Here is a 20,805-nt window from a genome sequence, read left to right on the forward strand (position 1 = left end):
AGTGGGAGGCGGCAAGAGAGGGGGGTGACTGGCCAACTCCCTCCCACTATTACATTCCTAAGTGAAATCCTGGAGAAACCGACTCTGAAATTTGAACACGGCAGGCAGACCATTATGAAAGCACATTTGTCAAGGCTTGATGGATAAAACATGTTTTAAGTTTTTTACACTGATTTTTTAAAAATTGTTTAAATATTTAGACTTTGGGTGGTGAGAGTATATCCATGTCAGTGGCTGGGAGGCTGACCCACGGTAATTTTTGTTGGACAATTATCCTCTAGGTACAGCCTCCACTTTTCACTGATTGGAGGTAGCAATAGCATGCATCCGGTCAGGACGATGCTTAAAATTCTTTTAAAATGTAGATTTATGCAAACAAATTTGTATTTATTCATTGAATTCACATGACTCAAAACTCAAAAGGACAACATGCAAATCAGTGAAAAGTGTCCCATCTCTGCACCCCCAGTAGTCTAGTTCCTTTCCTCAGGACAAGAAATGTTCCCTGTCCCTTATGTTCTCTTCCAGAGATATTCTCTGCATTTATAAGCAAATGTGTACGTCTATATACCTCCCGAAATTCTGAACCCCGATTTTAGTATATTGTTTGTACTGATCTTCACCTTGCCTTTGTCACTTAATAGCATATCTTAAGGATTGTGTCTTATCAGTCTAGGAAGAGCTTCCTTCTTCCCTGGTTATAGGTGTGCAATGTTTTTCATTTATTTAACTAGTTCCTCCTTATTACATGCACATTTAGGTTGTCACTAATCTTTTGCTACTACATACAATGCCAGGGTGAATATCCTTTTTTTCTTTTTTCTTTTTCTTTTTTTTTTTTTTTTTGGTCTTTTTGCCATTTCTTGGGCCGCTCCAGCAGCATATGGAGGTTCCCAGGCTAGGGGTCAAATGGGAACTGTAGCCACAGCGATGCAGGATCTGAGCCGCGTCTGCAACCTACACCACAGCTCACAGCAACGCCAGATCCTCAACCCACTGAGCAAGGCCAGGAATAGAATCCGCAACCTCATGGTTCCTAGTCAGATTCGTTAACCACTGAGCCGTGACGGGAACTCCAATATTCTTGAACATATGTAGGTCTTTAGGAAAAATTCATCAAAGTGGGATTGTGGGCTCAAATGGCTTGTACCTTTAAGATTTTGAGAGATGCCACTTCTACAGAGGTTATACCAAGTTACACTCCCATCAATAGTGTAGGAGAACGCCTCTTTCCCTCTGTCTTTGTTAATAAAGCAAGTGTGATGGACTTGAACATGCGTCACTCAGACTTCGTGCTGCAAAAAACGGAATTGCTTGTGTTCAGAATCCACCATTGTGTATGCACTGAGGCCAGGCGGAAGCTCCCCCCAGCTGCTGGCTAAGTGCAGCCAGGACCCTAAGGAAGGCCCATTTCATGCAAGACGTAGGATACCTCTGTAGGTGACTTCAGCGCAAGGACCTTCCTTCAGCCTGGCCAAACTCTCTTAGACTTGCTGCAGCCCAAGATTCTCCCCATACAGTTGTCCCTCCTCCTTCCCTCTCGCTTTGCTGGGGTCAGACCAGCATCCTGCGCTAAGGTTCCTTCTCCCTCCTCCAGCTTCCCTTTTGCCTTCACAGGATTCCCGTAACCCGACTCTGGTGCATCTAATCCCACCTTGGTCTCTGCTTCTCAGAAGACCAGAGGTAAGGCAGCATGTTGTTCATCTCTGCCATAAGGTAAAACAAGCAAACAAACAAATGAGCATCTTGGAAAATTCTGCTTTTTCACTTTTTATTTTATTTTTATTTTTTTGCTTTTTAGGGCTGCACCCGTGACATATGGAGGGTCCCAGGCTAGGGGTCTAATCGGAGCCACAGCTGCTGGCCACAGCCACAGCCACACCAGATCTGAGCCACCTACACAACAGCTCATGGCAACACCGGATCCTCAACTCACTGAGCAAGACCAGGGATCAAATCCACAAACTCATGATTCCTAGTCAGATTCATTTCCACTGCGCCACAATGGGAACTCCTCACTTTTTAGTCTTAATTTGCATTTTTCTTATTATGAGTGAAGTCGGGCATGTTTATATATTAAAGAACCATTTTTTTCCATGAGATATCTCTTAGTCTCCTTTTCTATTGGGGTAATGATCTTTCTTACTGACATATAGGATCCCTTTATATTTTAGGGAAATTGGGGCCTTTGTAATATAAACTGAAAAAATATTTTTATAGTTTATGTCTTCTGTTTTTAAGGTGCTTTTCCCCCATGCAAAAGCTACTTATTTTTGTCAAATTAATTTTTTCCATTTTTTCATTGCATCTGGGTTTTGTTTCACGTTTTGAAAGTCCTTTGCCACTCAAGATTTAAAAATTCTCCCAGCAGTACTTTTTTTTCCAACATTTAAATTTTAATCCTTCATGAATTTATTCTGGTATAACATATGAGGTAAGAACCCAAAAAAATTTTTTCCAGATGGCTACCAGTTGTTCCAACACAATTTATCAAATTATCTTTTCCCAACTAATCAGAAATGCCAACTTTATCCTGTAGCAAATTTCCATTTGCACTTGGGTCTTTTTCTGTATGTTTCATTTGATTTGACTGATCTGTCTCAGAGAGATGCTTTGGCCTGTATTTTATTAGTCTAGCCTTATGAAAAATAAGCAGGCAGATATCCAAGATTCCAGTATAAATTTATTTGAACTCCATCCAGAGCAATATATTTAACAGATCAGTTGTTCTTTGGGGAAAATATTTTAAACTCCTGCATCTGCTTAAATCCAATCTTCCTCATCTTTTGAGGCTAAAGTCCAAACTGTAACTACTATCAGTATTAGTCAATGAATGTTGATTTTCTATAGCAAAATAGCTGCCTGGTGTCAGTTTTGTTTATTTTTGTGGGTCACATTAGCATGTTAGCAGGCTACACTCACAGTTAAGGTAAGAAACTGATGCTGCCATCAATCAATAAGTAATCGATGGATGTCATCAATCAATAAGAAACTGATGCTTCTCACCTTCTTAAAAAAGTATTCTCCCAAAGCCTGGTTCTTGGGTTTGTAGGGATTTTTTTTTTTTCTTCAGCTGCCTATATTCACTTAATCTATATCCTTACCCAAACCACCCTTGTATCAGTACTAGAGGAGTTTTAACTTGTAGGCAACTCAGAGACAGCCCTGACACTATGCTTTACTAACTGCAGTTCCGGGGCGTGTAACTGATCAAGGATCCCAGCCCTGTGCCTTGAAATCCACTGAAGTGTGTGGCTGACGGGATGCCTCCAAGGGCTGCTGGTGACATCATGGAGGAAGCAAAGATGCTCAGGCTGGCTGGCTGTTCTGCAAGACCAGGGACGCCTCGCAGCTGGCTGTGGTCTCTGGACTAGCCAATGCCGTGCTGAGCCTTCCTCTGCTGCTTGGCGGTCAGAGACACTTCTACTCCATCTTCCTTCCCTCTCACCTTCACTCGGGGCCGATTTGCATGACATCTGATGGTCCTCCCAGCCTTACATGGCTTTCTCCTCGTTTTCTCTCACACAGGAATTTCTGTTACTAAAATCCTTGCTCATTTAATCCCAGTTTGACATCTGACTCTTGGAGGACCTGTACTAACATGAACTTCCTGTTCTTATAGTCGTTTAATGCATTTATTGATACTTTCCCTACGTAACCATCATAATTGTGGTTGTATGTTGGATCCTTGGTTCTTGGCCACCTGCTTTGGTCTCTGGTTGTGCATTACAAATCGCTCCCTTTCTCAACGGAGCACAGCATCTTGCCTCTGAACTACAGAGATGCAGTCAGGGATCATTAAATCTGTATAGCAGTTAAGTTAGCACTTTCAGCCTTTGAGGTCACATAACAAGGATGAATGGAATACTCATCTTAAAAGCAATTGGTGTCTGACTAATAATACAAAAAAGTAATTCCAACCTGGGCTTCATAGGGACTGTACCAGAGAACAGAGCTGGTCCTATGGGCTGACATCACCCTATTGTCTGTAGGTGGCCCTAATGCATCATCTTTATCCACCCAGTGATATATGGACACACCCTTGAATTTAGTTGACTCTCCACCCATCCAACCTTTTGAAAGGAAGTTCAGTGTTTCCAAAGCAATCTTTTGATGGCAAACATTCTTCCTCTTTCCATTGTCAAGGATTTAGATATTATTCCGGAGAAATCTAGTGTTATCTGAAGGTGAAATCTCAATTATTAATCCTTTCTCTGAGGTCCAGGAAAATGTTATTCATTTTCAAGCATACAGTGCTTCACAGGAGAGCTGCTGACTCCTAGCCTGACCAAATCCTTTCACGCTGTGGCGTGTATGATGCACAATCATTCTGGAATGTCTCTGAGATGACTTCTTTAGGTGAGTCTTCCCTGAGCGTCTTTGGGGCTAGATCAGTCATGTCCATTTCATTGCCAGTGAAATGTTTGTATGAAAAAGAATTTTTTAATGGTTTCTTTAACAGCTCTGATTAATATTTAGTATTTGGATCCTAGTGTGTCGGTTACAGACATTTATCACCATTGCAAATTCCTGCCTTTTTCACTCACTGTGCAAAGGGGTGTGTATTTGAGCAACTTCTGGGTGGAGTTATTCTGAGAAAGAATTTAGGGAGGAGAAAATTGTACACCTTCCAATTTTTCAGGAGCTCCTGAATTTTTCCTAGGCTACCTTACTAATTTTTACTGTGTTTGCTGCAAAGGATCCTATCTGTTCACAGACCATCCCAGTTTGTTACACTAGCTGAAATGATGTCCAATTCAATCACATTTTCTTGTGTCCTGGGCTTTCACACTCCAATGTCAATGGGAAGTATTCATCCCAAACTAAATTCTCTAGCAGGTTACTTTTGATATGGGGTCTGGTCAGAAGCCAGTGCTGTCATGCTTGAGACTGGCGCTGCCCCCTGGAGTGGACTGTGAAGAGCCATTGCCGTCTATAGATAGACTTGAGTATTAATGAAGAGACCAACCCTGCTAAAACTCTCAGAACATTAACAATCATTTATTTCATCAATTTTATTGCGAAGAAGAAATTCTAATAAGAGAAAAATCTCTATCCATTATCACACCACTTTAACTGTGCATCTATTTTATAACTATGAAATCCATTCCAATTTGTATTGATACAGGCATGTCACTTTCACATAGTTGGATCACAGTGTGTGCAGAATTGTAGCCTACTTCTTTCACCACTTTCAGTGTTAAAACCATCATGTTTGAGTTCCCACTGTGGCTCAGTGATAATGATCCCTGGCCTCGTTCAGTAGGCTAAGGATTCAGTGTTGCTGTGAGCTGTGGTGTAGGTTATAGACGTGGCTCGGATCTGGCGTCGTTGTAACTGTGGCGTAGACCAGCAGTTGCAGCTCCCATTTGACCCCTAGCCTGGGAACTTCCATATGCCACAGGTGCAGCCCTAAAAAGCAAAAACAAACAAAAAACCCCACTCAAACCATCATATTTATTATTTTCAGTAGCTACACAATAGCCCATAGTTCATATATAATTTACTTCATTATTCCAAATTATTTAACATCTAGGTTTGGAGGGGGTCTTTGATTTTTAAAAAATATCTTATTAATGCCACTGTAAATATCACCATATGGTGCTTTTACAAAATGTGTTTCCCTTGCGATGAATTCCTAGGAATCGTACTAGTGAATCAAAGAATGTAAATATTGTAATGACTTTTGAGAGGTTGCCAAGTAGACCTTCAAAAAAATGCAGTAGGTCTACAAGTCTACTAGTAGAAATAGCATATAAGGTACATTTTTTAAATAAATAATTTTGTGTTGCTGTCAAATGCAAAGAATATAATAAAGTGCATGAGCAGTTGAAATTAGCCAGACTTAAGAAGGAACAACACACAGGACAGGCACAAGGCTTAGAGGGGGCTGCTCTGCCTTAACTGAGGAGGCTCCGAGGGTAAGAACGTCACACGTGAGGTATTAACCAGGCTTGTGGCAGTTTCTTTTTGAGAAAGATCAGCGTTTGGTTGGAGGTGGGAGAAGGTTGTCATCCTTCTTTCTTCTCTCCTGCTTCCTCTTCTACCTCCTCTTTCATCTTTTGTATTCCTTCAGTCTCGCAGCAATGCCAGGTCTGAGCTGCATCTGCAACTTACACCACAGCTCTCAGCCATGCCTGATTTTTAACCCACTGAGTGAGGCCAGGGATGGAACCCGCATCCTCATGGATGCTAGTCTGGTTTGTTACTGCTGAGCCAAGATGGGAATTCCCCAATCCCTCATCTTCCACTTCCACCTCCCATTCCTCCGCCTCCTTCTCTCCTCGTCTTTATCCATCTCCGCCTTCTCTTCTTCCTCTTCATCTCCCATCCTCCATGGCCTTTCATATGCTTTACGATCTTACAGCCAAAGTTGTGATAATCTCTAGATTGTTCCTTCTTCTGCCACTTGGAAGGTCAGACTCTCCTTAACGATGACAATGAAGATAATTATCATATGTCTCCTTTTCACGTGTACCACCTTTAATCTTTACAATGCTCACCATGAGTCTGTGAAAGGATCTGTAACTTTCCCAAGGCCACACAGTTAAAAAAATGGATCTGCGATTTCAACCTGTGTCGGTCTGGATCTAAAACCCATCCTTGTTACACCTAAGGAAATATCTGGTGTGGGAGACGGTGCTGAAATACAGAGCGACCAGTGCAAAGAATCAAAAGATGCTATGGTGAGCTTTACAATGGAGATGAAGCTTGAGCAGGGGCTTGAAGAATGAACAGCGAGAAACTGGAAACCTCATACACGGCTGGTGGGAATGTAAAATGGTGCAGCCATTGTGGAAAACAATTTGGCAGGTACTCAAAAAGCTACACAGAACTATCTTATGACCCAGAAATTCCACTCCTAGGTATACACCAAAGAGAAGTGATGTCTATACAAAAACCTGTACAAGAATGTTCGTGGCATCATGATTCACAATAGCCAGAAAGTGGAAATAACCCAAATGTCTATAAACTAATAAATAGCTAATATAATGGAGTATTATTCAGGCATAAAAGGAGTGAAGTACTAAAACACACTGCAACATGAATAACTCTTGACATCATCCAACTGAGAGAATCCAGTCACAATGTCACCTATCATATGATATTATTTACAGAAATATCCAGAATAGACACAGAAAGCAGAAGAGCAGCTCTAGGGGCTGAAGGGAGGGGAAAGTAGAATGGCTGTCTAACTGTATGTGGCTTATTGAGGGGTAATGAACATGTTCTGGAACTAGACAGAAGTAGTGATTGTACAACATCGTGAATGTACTAAATGCCACCAAATTGTATACTTTTCAATGGTTAATGTTACAGTTTTTGTTTTGTCTTTTTGCCTTTTCTAGGGCTGCTCCATGGCATATGGAGGGTCCCAGGCTAGGGGTCTAATTGGAGCTGTAGCCACTGGCCTACGCCAGAGCCACAGCAACACGGGATCGGAGCCGTGTCTGCAACCTACACCATAGCTCACAGCCACGCCGGATCCTTAACCCACTGAGCAAGGCCAGGGATAGAACTCGCAACCTCATGGTTCCTAGTCAGATTCGTTAACCACTGAGCCACAACAGGAATTTTACTTCAATAAAAAGTAAACAGAGGTCTGCCAGGTAGAGAAGATGATGGAAGTTCATATCAAATGCTAAAGCCCAGAGGCACAAGAAAGCAAGGATCATCTGGAAACATGAAGCACGTTAGCATGGCTGGAACACACCGGGAAATGAGACTGGAAATGCAGGTGGGGGCCAACAGTCCTCCTTACATGGAATTTTTATAAATGAACATCAAACAGAGGCAGAAAGGAAAATTGTACCCCATGGTATTTATGTGCAGAAATATGTAAATGTCATTGGTTTTGAACCAACCCACAATGCTAATGAAGAACAGTCAACATCATAGGGAAAAACTGCAGTTTGGGAAATATAAACTTGTCCCTTTGCTCCAGAATGAATTTTCTCTTTCCACTGTTTACTGTCATATAGTCTATCCCTCCTCCTTTGAAAGGGAGCTGCTGCAAAGTCTGCCCTTATCTGCAAGAGCTGGACAAAGAGGACTTTGATGCAACCAACCTTATTATATTCTAAGCTCCATCCAGTGCAGGTGAGATCATTAGGACAGCAAACACTGTCGGATGTTCCTTAAAAGATGGGTGACTTTCTCACTCAGTGATGATTGACATTCTTTGTAGTAATGACGGGGAACCTGAGGGCTTCCTCGGAAGCCAATCAAGAGACAGTTGGAGCAGGAATAGTGGTATGTATGTTTCTGTGCGTGCATATGTACGCATATGTGTAGTGTGTGTGTGTGTGCGCGTTTCTGTGTGTACCCTCTTTGTTATAGTTGCCTCTGTAAATGGAAACCCAGGGGAATCTGCTGGGAATAGTAATTAACCTCAGCCGTCAATGCCTGAGCTATTAATACAGTGAGCACGAAGCCGGTGCAGGCATGAGAGGCTCTGCTCTCTTTCCTCCTCCGCACCTCCCACCCTCTCCAGAATCCTTCCTCGAAGGCACTCACCCTTCTCATCATTATCCTAAAGAATGGCTGGAATGTGAGGATGGCTGGAACTAACCCCTGCCGTTTATTAGTTCTTAAACACTGCTCCAGTCTAGTCAAAGGAAATGAAAGCAGAGGGACAGCCCAGCTTATAAACACTGGGGACAAGATGTCAGTGCCATCCGCCGCTGGACTGAAACACTGGGCTATTTATCACACAGAGCCCCATCTGTTCAAGGCAGAGGAATGCTATTTGCTTGGAGAGGAAAGGAAGAATTGATAGCAATATTCCCTAGCTCTTTCATTAGAGGGTTTGAAAAATAGCCTTTCAAAAGAAAGACACCTTTATATTCAATTGAGTTATAAATTTAAAAGCATCACGTGGCTGAGGTTCGTTACTTGCTTTAGTCTACCCTAACATGCAACAGGACTTCAAATCTTCCCTTTGAGAATTCCGCTCTGTGAATGAGTCCCCTGAATCTCTGACAATTTTCTGCTGGCAAAAAAAAGAGAGAGAGAAAGAGGGATTTGGCTTATTATTATTTTATGGTGAGCAGAATTCGAAGGGCCCAAGGAAATTTCTGACTTTCATTAACAGAAGAGAGCATCTGCAAACATACACATGATCTCTCAATCCTCAGTAAGAAGTATTTTTGAGGATGCTTATCCAAAATCAACTAAATCCTTCCTTTAACTCCAGTTTTCAGAAAATTTATGATTAAGTAGTTTAGGGTAGGCCTTATATCATCATCATCATCCTTATTATGTTGGGCTTTTGTAGTTTCTTTGTTTCTTTCTTTCTTTTTTCTTTCTTTTCTTTCTTTCTTTCATCTTTTTAGGGACACACCCAGAGGCATATGGAGTTTCCCAGGCTAGGAATCCAATCAGAGCTGTAGCCTCTGGCCTATACTACAGCCACAGCAATGCCAGATCTGAGCCGTGTTTGAAATCTACACCACAGCTCACAGCAATGCTGGATCCTTAACCTACTGAATGAGGCCAGGGATCGAACCTGGGTCTTCTTGCATAGTAGTCAGATTTGTTTCTACAGAGCCACTACGGGAACTCCTATTTATTTATTTATTTGCCTTTTAGGGCTGCACCCATGGCATGGAAGTTCCCAGGCTAGGGGTCAAATTGGAGCTGCAGCTGATGGCCTACACCACAGCCACAGCAAGGCCAGATGCGAGCTATGTCTGCGTCTGCAACCTACACCACAGTTCATGGCAACACCAGATCCTTAATCCACTGAGCAAGGCCAGGGATGGAACCTGCATCCTCATGGATACTAATCAGGTTTGTTACTGCTGCACCACAACAGGAACTCAAGTTTTGGTTTTCTTCTGGGTTATTTGTTTTGGACTCTCTCATAGACGAATCAGTTTCCATTACCAATGGATAGAGGCCCTCTCTCTGGAAATCTTTCTTTTGGGGCAGAGTGAGCAACTGGAGATCCTATTTGATGCCCTGGGCACCAGGAGGCCTTTCCTCTCCACTCTCCTCCATGACCACCTCTGAGTGGGGCCATGATGCCACAGCCATCCAGCTGGTACCAACCAGCATGAGCTGTGAAATAATCTATAAACTATTCTTGAATTTTCCTTCCTCAGTTCTGGTGAGAACCATAGGAATGGGGTGAGGAAAGGGAGCAACATAGCACAAGTAGGTGGAATGGAAGGCAGACTCGATGACCTGCTCAAGGCCTGTCTTGTTTCTATCATTTCTCTTTGACGGTAAGTCAATGCAGTAAAGGGCTGAATGGAGGTGCTCTGTGTGTATGTGTGTGTGTGTGTGTGTCACTTTTCAAGTGGTGAGCCTTGGAACAGCATGATCATATGCTAAGGCAGCTTTTTCACCGAAATACTGAAAAACGCTGAAGTGCAGCATTGAAAATGCCAGTTACTAGAATTCTTTTTTTCTGGGATTGCCCAAGACCTCAAGGTTGTTCTGTTGTATGCGATGAATTGTTTTTCTCTTGCTGCTTTCAAAATTATCTCTTCACCTTTGACTTCTACATTTTCATTATAATGTGTCTGGGAGTAATTCTTTGGGTTGATTTTTTTTTTTTTTTCTTTTTATGGCTGCACCTATGGCATATGGAAGTTCCCAGGTTAGGGGTCGAATCAGGGCTGTAGCCACTGGCCTGCACCATAGCTATACAGCAACACCAGATCTGAACTGCATCTGTGCCCTACACCAACGCCCAATCCTTAACTCACTGAGTGAGGCCAGGGATTGAACCTGCATCCTCATGGATACTAGTCGGTTTCTTAACCCACTAAACTACAACAGGAACTCCCTGGGTTGATATTGTTTGGGGTCTTTTGAGCTTCCTCTACCAGGATGTTCCTATCTCTCATAAGATTTGGGGAGTTTTCCAATTATTATCTCCTTGCATCTTTTTCTCGCTCTTCTCCTGGAATTCCCACGATATGAATGTTCATTTGTTTAATGCTTTTAAATTTTTTAGTTCTCTGGTTGTATTCTTCATCTCCAGGATTTTTCTTTTTTTTTTTCAGAAGTAGGTTAGAGGATTTTTACCCTAGGATGTCTATTTTTCTTTTAATGTTTTCTGTTTCTTTATTAAAGTCCTCATTTTGTTCATATGTTGTTTTCCTGATTTCATTTAGTTGTCATTGTTGTGCTCTCTTGTATTTCATTGAGTTTAAGATGACTATTTTGAATTATTTGTCAGGCAAATTGTTGATCTTCATTTCTTTGGGATTGGTTACGGGAGCATCAGTAGTTTTCTTTGGTGGTGTCCTCTTTGCCTGATTCTTAGTGATCTGTGTAGCCATATCTTGGTGGTTGTGCATTTGAGGTAGCAAACACCTCTTTCAGTTCTTATAGTTTGTTTTCAGCAGATAAAGACCTTCTCTTGTAGGTTCCTGGGATGATGGGATCACTTTCTGAGTCACAGTCATGCTGAGTTGGAGCTGGTTATGAGGCTGTTGCAGTGGAGTCCCTGGCTTTCAGGCTGCTTATCAGGGCTTAGAGTGGGCATGGATCCTGACTGGTCTCTGAGTGGCTGAGACTGCCTCCAGTACCTTGTTCAGTAAGGTAGCATTGGGACAAGTGTCTGCTTCAGGGCCCACAATTGGTCTATTACCAGCTGTGTAGAAAGGTGTGGCTCCCACCAGGTCCCTGGGAGGGCCGAGCCTGGTCACTGGATGAACAGGATTGGAACTACATCGTAGCTGGGGTGGGGGGGGGGACTATAAATGAGCCCCAGGTCTGTTTCAGGTTCCCTAGCCAAGACTGAGGTCTGCAGACCAGGCCTAGAGGCATGGATGGTGTATCTCCTGCTAGCTCCCTGGGCAGCCTGGCTTGTTCCCTGATCACCACTGGAAGGGCTGGAGCCTATTACAGGGCCCCTTTGGGATCTCCAGGGGTGCAGACAGGAGTGTCTCCTGCTGGATCCCTACAGTAGTAAGGCTGTCCATAGACTGTGGCTGGAAGGGGCTGGAGCTGAGTACAGGGCTCTTTCAGAATCTCCAGGGTTGTAGGTGGGAATGACTCTGCCAGGTCCCTGTGCCAATAAGACTATTTGCCAACTGTGGCTAGAATGGGCTGGAGCCCAGTTATAGGATTCTACAGTCTGACTGAGTTTGGTGGGCTTATCTCCAGGGGCTCCCAGACCATGACTGAGAGGGACTGGAGCCAGTTCATGGGCCACTTCCAGGTCCACAGCTTGGACCAGCCCATATACCTACTAACCCAAGTGCAGTGGACACAACTCTCCCAGGTTTCTTGGCATATGGTGTTGGTGACAAAACCAAAGCTATAGCTGAATTCCTGGGTTATGGAGCCATGTCTTTAGCCAGGACCATGGTTGGCGATTCAGCTGCCTGGGTGTGAACCTGCCTTCTCAAAATGGCTCTCCTTGGTTTTGGACTGCACTATGTTTCATGATCACCTACCTGGATCCAAAAGTGTCCACAAAAGCACTTTTATCCAGGAATGGATGCCAAATTACTGTAGTTGGCTGGGAGCTGGAGGAGGGATACGAGCAAGGGATGTCTTATTTGGCCATCTTGCTGATGTCTCTCCTAAACCCTTAGATTTCCCGTAGGTCGGGGGTGATGGTTTACTGCTCATTTTTGCAGGCATGCAGATTTGCTGAAATCTCTCATCCACAGTTGTCTCTGCTACTGCCTTTCTGTTTGAGTATTTGTCTCTCTTTTTTTTTTTCAGTAGCTTTCTTTGACAGAATTCTAAGATGACACTCAAGATTTCTACCCTCTAGTGTACAACTTTTATATAATCCCCTCTGTATTGAGTGTGGCTGGGGGCTAGTGAATATGATGGGTCATCACTGCCATGATGAGGCTACCAATTAGTTTGCTTTGAGTTAGTCAAAAGGCTGACTGTCCTGGGTGGGGCTCACCTAATCAGGTGAACCTTTTAAAAGAAGGTGAAGTATCAGAATGGTACTTCTGTTCACCTGGAAGAAAGTAAACTACCAAGTTACGACCTGCCCATGAAAGAATCCATCTGGTTAGGAACTGAATGTGGCTCTAGAAGATTAAGAGTGGTCCCAGGAAACAGCCAGTGAAAACCAGAGAACAACAGCCCTACAACTGCAAGGAAGTGAATTCTGCAAACAACCAGAGTGATCTTGCAAGAGAACCTTATGCTTCAGATAATAAGCCCTATTAGCACTTAGATTTTAGCCTGGTGACAACTTGAGCAGAGGATGCCATTAGCCTGTACCCAAACTCTTAACACACAAACTGTGGAATAATTATCTCTGTTTAAGCCATTAAGTTTGTGACAATGCTATACAGCAATAGACAGCTAATGCAGTGGGGTTTCAGAGGTAGAGGAAATACATGGCATTCATGTAGTAAACATGTTTTTATTTACCAGTATCTTTCTTTGAAGAAAAGGAAAGATACTCTACTCTATGTAGTGCCAGTGGAGTTGTCAATAGTCATGTCCCCTCCTCCCTGACTGTAAGGGTATATGGACTCAGTTATTGTCTCAGGGATGGGATGTGACCCCAGCTTGACTACTCAGAGTGTCTCCTGGAAACATAAGCTTATTTCCCTTTGGACTTGTTACACTAGAAAGATGTAGGTCTGGGGTGATGGTATAAGTTATTCTCTGTTGTGTTTCTGACATCACAACCCCCAAATTCTGACAAATACAGTCCATTGGATAGATTCAGAGGTAGGGTTCAGAGATACCAAAGGATTTGACTACAGTTCTATAATTAAGCAAGTATCTAGGTTCTTATTATCTAAACAAGAGCCAGAAATGTCTGGCACATGAAAACTGTGAGACAACTTGCTTAACCCGCCTACTACCTTGCATCTGTCACTTGGCCATAATTGTGTCACCATCTTACCTCCATTCTCCCTTCTCATCTAAAGCTCTGTTATGTTTTCCTATGCATCAGATTAGGTCACAGAGTCAAGGCAAGGCCAACTCTGATATTATAGCAATGTCGCTGCCACCAAGAGCAAATTTATCTACACTTGGTCTGATTCTTGTGCATGGAATCACAGGCTAGACCAAGAATGAGTCTTAGAAATCTCATGAGTACATTTCTGTCATTTTGCAAATGAGCAAGCTAGTACCTAGCATCTCATCCTAGTATAGGCAACTTCTCTTGGAAGCACTGGCAATAGACCATAGGTCACCAGATTTTTAGTCTATGTTGGCCTCAAGGGAGAGTTGGAGGATCCTGGTATGAATGGCCAAGGCCAAGGATATTTCATGGTTCTGGTGTGAGGGAGTGGAAATATGGTGTGACAGTCAGGAGAGCTGTTGGGAGTAAGTGGCAGGTCCTCTTTTGGGATTGATCCATTCAGATTGATTTCCCCTACATAGCTGACTAGCTCAGGGCTGTCTGCCACCTGGGGGATCCATGGATAATTGGGGGAAAACATTTGAGAATGGCTTTGCTCAAGTCTTTAGACTAAAGTAGCTCTCGTCTTTCTTTGATGCACTGTCCTTAGGCACGTCTTCCTTGTCTCTTCTTGTTCTCTTGGATCTAGAGAACTGATATTAAAATATGGGCTTGGAGCCAAGATGATAAATAGGTTTTAACTTGTTTATCACTCCAGTCATTTTTTAGAGTTATGTAGAGGGCTATTTTGGGGACGTTTAGGATATATCCCTGCTCAGCAAGAAAAAGCAAGCAACATAATTAGTTAGGAATATATTCTGAAATGGCCACTGTTCTAGGCAGATTCCATAGAAACTGACTGTGGATCAGAGAGTTGCTTGTAAGGAGTATCCTGGAGGACAACATTTGTAAGGAAAGGAGGGAAGAAATGTGAGACATTGCAGGGGCAAAAAGGGCCTTAGCCAATTTCATGGGGGGATTTCTGGAGCTGGATTGCCCCAAATCAGGCAAAAGGCCAGGCCTGAACACTAATCTCTTTCCCTGACCCTCCTCAACACTGACCCTGGAGGGCTGTAACCTTGGATAAACCCATTCTTGGAGAAGGGTGCAATTGCAAGTCATCAGCGACCAACACCCCCAGCACCTTGGGGGAATGCATGCATGGGTCCTGAAAGGGAGATCTGGGTAGCAAACCACAGAATCCACTACAGCCACAGAGGGGGAGCGGCCATGCATATGAGAGATACCTGTTATTCTGGCCTAGGGAAGAAGGAAAAAGAAGTTATTCTGCACCTAAAGCATGTGCCTTAGTCAGAGGAGCAAGATAACACAATGCAACAGAGTTCAGTCTAGCTCACTAGACTATAATACTGAGGTTCAGGACCCAAAGCTCTTGTCACAAAGTGTTCCTGAACCTGGTCTTGTTCGCTGTGCCCATGTATCCCTTGAAAAACATGGAGTTCCCATCATGGCTCAGTGGTTAACGAATCTGACTAGCATCCATGAGGACACAGGTTCGATCTCTGGCTTTGCTCAGTGGGTTAAGGACCCGGCGTTAACAGATGCGGCTTGGATCCTGCAGCTGCTGTGGCTGTTTGCATAGGCTGGCACCTGCAGCTCCAATTCCCTAGCTTGGGAACCTCCATATGCTGCCAGTGTGGTCCTTAAAAAAAAAAAAGAAAGAGAAAAGAAAAACTCACACGGGGAGTTCCTGCTATGGCATAGCAGGTTAAAGATCAGGCCTTGTCTCTGCAGCACCTTGGGTTGCTGCTGAGGCACAGGTTCAATCTCTGGCTGGGCGTAGCAGGTTAAGGATCCAGTGTTGCCACAACTATGGCGTAGGTTGCAGCTGTGGCTCAGATTCGATCCCTAGCCTGGAAACTTTCATATGCTTTCGGTATGGCCAAAAAAAGAGGAAAAACTCACATGGGCTGTCAGGTGCTTCGTTAGTAACTGGAAGGAATTTAGGAATTTGGGGCCCTGAGTTCTGGTCATCTTTCTGAATATCCTTCTGCACTGGCCACAGGACTAACACCTATTTAATGCCAGGTCATCCTATGTTGTAACAATGATTCTCCTTTGCTTACCTCGCTCTTCCTCTCCTCCGTGCCTCCGTCTCTGGGGGTGTCCATGTTGGAGGGTGTTAGGGCCCCAACTCGGCTTTCTCCAAAGTTTACAATGACTGCAAAAGAAGCCCAGAGGTGCTATGAGTCTGAGGTCTGCATGGGGGTCGGGGGTGGGGTGGGGAGGTGGTCAAGGAAAGCCTAGGAGTTCTCCGTAATTTTCAATCCCTCCAAAATTCCTCGTACTCTCTCTCAAACTTTTAACTAAAAGAAACTCCAGGTATAGTATATCTAGGGGGCCAGAGTTAGAATCAGAACATTCTAGAGATTCATAGTACTTATTCTTCCACGAACGTGAAATCATACTGTGTTAATTGTCAAAATTTTAACATTCCCCAACCTAGGTAATGGGTAAACTCACTAGCAGTCTGCCATTTATGCTTCTTTGATTAAAGCTGAAATTCTTTCCTCCCATGATTTAAAAAAAAAATAACGGAAGACCTAAATATGAAAACTAAAACTCTAAAGCTTCCAGAAGAAACCATAGAAAAATATTTTCATAACCTTTGGGTAAGCAAGGATTACTTAAACAAGACACATAGGAAACAGGCAGAGAAAACAGAATTGAAAATTAGACCTTATCAAAATTAACCCCTGGCCTATCAAAACACATCAAGAAAGTGAAAAGATATAGGCTTGGAGAAAATATTTGTAAGTGTATATATTTGACAGAGGACTTATATCCAAAATGTACATATTTAATTTAAAAAATTTTAAACCCTCCTACACACCAATAATAAAAAGAAATAACTCCATTTAAAAAAGTGAGCAAAAGTGGAGCTCACATCATAACTTAGAAGTAATAAAACTCAACTAGTATCCATGAGGACATGGGTTTGATCCCTGCCCTCACTCAGTGGGTTAAGGATCTGGCATTGCCATGAGCTTTTGTGTAGGCTGCAGACAAGGCTCGGACGCTGGTTGCTGTGGCTGTGGTGTAGGCCAGCAGCTGCAGCTCCAGTTCAACCCCTAGCCTGGGGAACTTCCATATGCCGCAGTTACAGCCCTAAAAAGACCCCCCCTTCAAAAAAAAAAAGAAAAGAAAAAAAAAGAAAAAGAAAAAAAGTGAGCAATAAGGAGTTCTCTTGTGGTACAGCAGGTTAGGATTAAGCATTGTAAGTGCAGTGGCTTGGATGCTGTTGTGGTGTGGGTTTGATCCCTGGCCCTGGAATGTCCACATGTTGAGGGCACAGCAAAAATGAAAAACAAAAAAAACAAATATCAACCAAAAAAATGAGCAATAGATTTGAACTGGCACTTCACAAAATTAGATAACTGGAAAGCCGTAAAGCTTATAAAAACATTCTCAAATCATTCTTCTTCAGGGAAATTCAAATTCAAATCGCAATGGTTACCACTGTAGACCTGAATAAATAAATAAAATTAGAAAGAGTGACAACAACGTGTGACAGCAAGGATGGAGAGGAACTAGAACGCCCCATATATTACTGGTTGGAACACAAAATAGTGCAACCACTATGGAAAGCTATTCGACAGTTTTTGAAAAAGTTATTATCTATCTTCCTTACAGCTCAGCAATTCCGCTTTTGGATATATACCAAAAGTGTTATACATGTGTACAAAAAAGTTTTGTATGTGAATGTTCATAGCAGAATTATTTATGGGGGCTCAAATTGGAAATAACCAAAATGTCTGTAGATAGGGGAATGGATAAACAAATTATGGTATAAATAATACACTGGAACACCACTCAGAAGTAAAATAATAATAATAATAACAAACCACTGATTAGGCAATAAAATGTATAACTTTCCAAAACATTAGGTTGAGTGAAACAAGTCAGATGTCACAATATCTGCAGAGTATACAGCATATGATTTCACATTTATAAAGCTCAAGAACAGGAAAAACTAATCAATAGTGATAAAAGTCAGAATGCAGGGGGGTGAGTATTAGGTGGAGACAGGAGGGAAGTTTCTGGAGGATGGAAATATACTATATGTTGATATAGAAGGTGATCACACGGACATGTAGATATTTGGATATTGATTTTTAATTGAAAAATTCATTTTAAATATTACGCATTTGATTTTACATAGCTTATCTCTCAATAAAGTCCTAGTAGAACACATGATCTTAGCATTAGAAATAAAAAGTATAAAATAGCAGAAAACAATTGTCCATGATTCAATCATCCAGAAGCAATCTCTGCTAATTCTTCCCCCAAATATTGTTTCGAAGTATGTTTTATGTGGATGAAATACTATTGCACATACATATTTTATTTTGCTTTCTCTCTCTCTTTTTTTTTTTTCTCTTGGCCCCACAGGCAGCATGAGGAAATTCCCAGGCCAAAGATGGAAACTTCACAGCAGTAGTGACCTGATCCACAGCAGTGACAACAGCCTGTTGAGCCACCAAGGGACTCCTCCACTTATCATCACATTCTTAGGACTTTCCTGTCACATAAAAAAGTTTCTCATGCATGTGATTTTATTTTATTTTATTTTTTTGTCTTTTTGTCTTTTGTTGTTGTTGTTGTTGTTGCTATTTCTTGGGCCGCTCCAGCGGCATATGGAGGTTCCCAGGCTAGGGGTTGAATTGGAGCTGTAGCCACCGGCCTACGCCAGAGCCACAGCAACGCGGGATCCGAGCCGCGTCTGCAACCTACACCACAGCTCACGGCAACGCCGGATCGTTAACCCACTGAGCAAGGGCAGGGACCGAACCCGCAACCTCATGGTTCCTAGTCGGATTCGTTAACCACTGCGCCACGACGGGAACTCCTCATGCATGTGATTTTAAATAGCTATATCATACTTCATTATATACAGAAAATTATTCAATCATCCTTTTAACACTTAGATCTTCTATGTTTTTGTTTATTTCTGCTCTTAATACTGCTTAGATGAAAAGCTTAAACAGAAAAAAAATTAAAGTTCTACGGAGTTCCCATCATGGTTCAGTGGTTAACAAACCGGTCAGTATCCATGAGGACATGGGTTTGATCCCTAGCCTAGCTCAGTGGGTTAAGGATCTGGCCTTGCCGTGAACTGTGGTATAGGTCACAAATGCAACTCAGATCCAGTGTTGCTGTGGCTGTGGTGTAAGCTGGCAGTTATAGCTCCTATTTGACCCCCAGCCTGGGAACCTCCATATGCCATGGCCTTAAAAAGACAAAAAGAAGGGGAAAAAAAGTTCTATTTCCTCCATTTTAGTTTGTTTATTTAGGTAACAGTCCCAGAAATCTATCAATTGTAATTTTTGTAGAAGTGTAGCAGAGGTGGCAGCAAAAACCTACACCTGGAATTTCCACCCAGTGGAAGTGCCCTGGCATCTTGGCATGGAGGTGAGTGTAGTTCCAAGGTAATTTATCATTCATTAATAAACCATTATTGCTAAGCAAAGGAAATCCTTCTCCCTGCTGAACCCTGGGGGAAATATAAGACAGACTAAGCTGGGGTCAGCATGGTCCCTGCCCTGTTTCTCAGAAGAGGTGCTGTTTTAACTGGTCTGAAGGATGAGTTGGATTTTGCCAAACAGGAAGGGAGCTACAGAGTCACGGGAGCATAGTATCATTAGGTGCTGGCATGATGGAAGTGTTTAAGAATTAAAGCGACTGTCATACTTGTGTTTTAAAATTCTTCCCTGGCAATATTCTAGGTCCAAGGAGGGATGGGTTACAAGTATAAATGGAGCAGATACTTCTTTCTGAAATGTACTATTTAAACTGAAGTAAAGTTAATATACAATTTTGTCTTTTCAGGGTACAGCAAAGAGACTTGGTATGTGTATTTTCAGATCCTCTTGTATTGTAAGTTATTACAAGATATTGAATATAGTTCCTTGTGCCATAGAGTAGGTTTTGGTTGCTCATGTATTTTATGTATAGTAGTCTATATCTGTAAATCTCTAATTCATCTTTTCCCACATGTCTCTCAGTAAATGTAAGTTTATGGCAGTGAGTCTATTTCTGTTTCGTATATATTAATTTGTATTATTTTTTAGATTCCACATATAAATGATATCATATACTATTTGTATGTCTCTGTCTGGCTAATTTCACTTAGTACGATATTCTCTAAGTCAGTCCATCTTCCTGCAAAAAGCAATATTTCATTCTTTTTTTGGGCTAAGTAATTCCATTGTATATCTATACCACATCTTATTAAAACAATCATCTGTTAATGAGCACTTGGGCTGTTTCCGTATCTTGGCTATTGTAGTGCTGCTGTGAATATTGGAGTGCATATCAACTTTTGAATTTGAGTTTTTGTCTTTTTGTGATACACGCCCAAGAGTGGGATTGCTGATCATATAGTAGCTCTAATTTTAATTTTTTAAGGAACTGACCATACTGTTTTTCATAGTGGCTGCACCAATTTACTCTCCTACCAACAGTGTTGGAGGGTTCCCTTTTGGAGGCAGATGTTAAGTATGGTACACTTTTTTTTTTTTCCCAGGGATCCGGGTAAATCCTGGGCTCTGGAAAAGCCTCCTAAGGACTTTGGCCAGGCTATGCTGGCATGGCTCTATCGGTGTTTTTCTTTCTTTCTTTTTTATCTTTTTTTTTTTTTTGTTGTTGTTGTTGTTGTTGTTATTGTTGCTATTTCGTGGGCCGCTCCCGCGGCATATGGAGGTTCCCAGGCTAGGGGTTGAATCGGAGCTGTAGCCACTGGCCTACGCCAGAGCCACAGCAACGCGGGATCCGAGCCGCGTCTGCAACCTACACCACAGCTCACGGCAACGCCAGATCGTTAACCCACTGAGCAAGGGCAGGGACCGAACCCGCAACCTCATGGTTCCTAGTCGGATTCATTAACCACTGCGCCACGACGGGAACTCCTCTTTCTTTCTTTTTTAAATTAAAGT

Source organism: Sus scrofa, chromosome 7, assembly GCF_054392235.1.
Source record: "Sus scrofa isolate SSC_HxYL_T2T_F1_AM1 chromosome 7, Sscrofa_HxYL_maternal_Yorkshire_Landrace_v2.0, whole genome shotgun sequence".
Lineage (NCBI taxonomy): Eukaryota > Metazoa > Chordata > Mammalia > Artiodactyla > Suidae > Sus > Sus scrofa.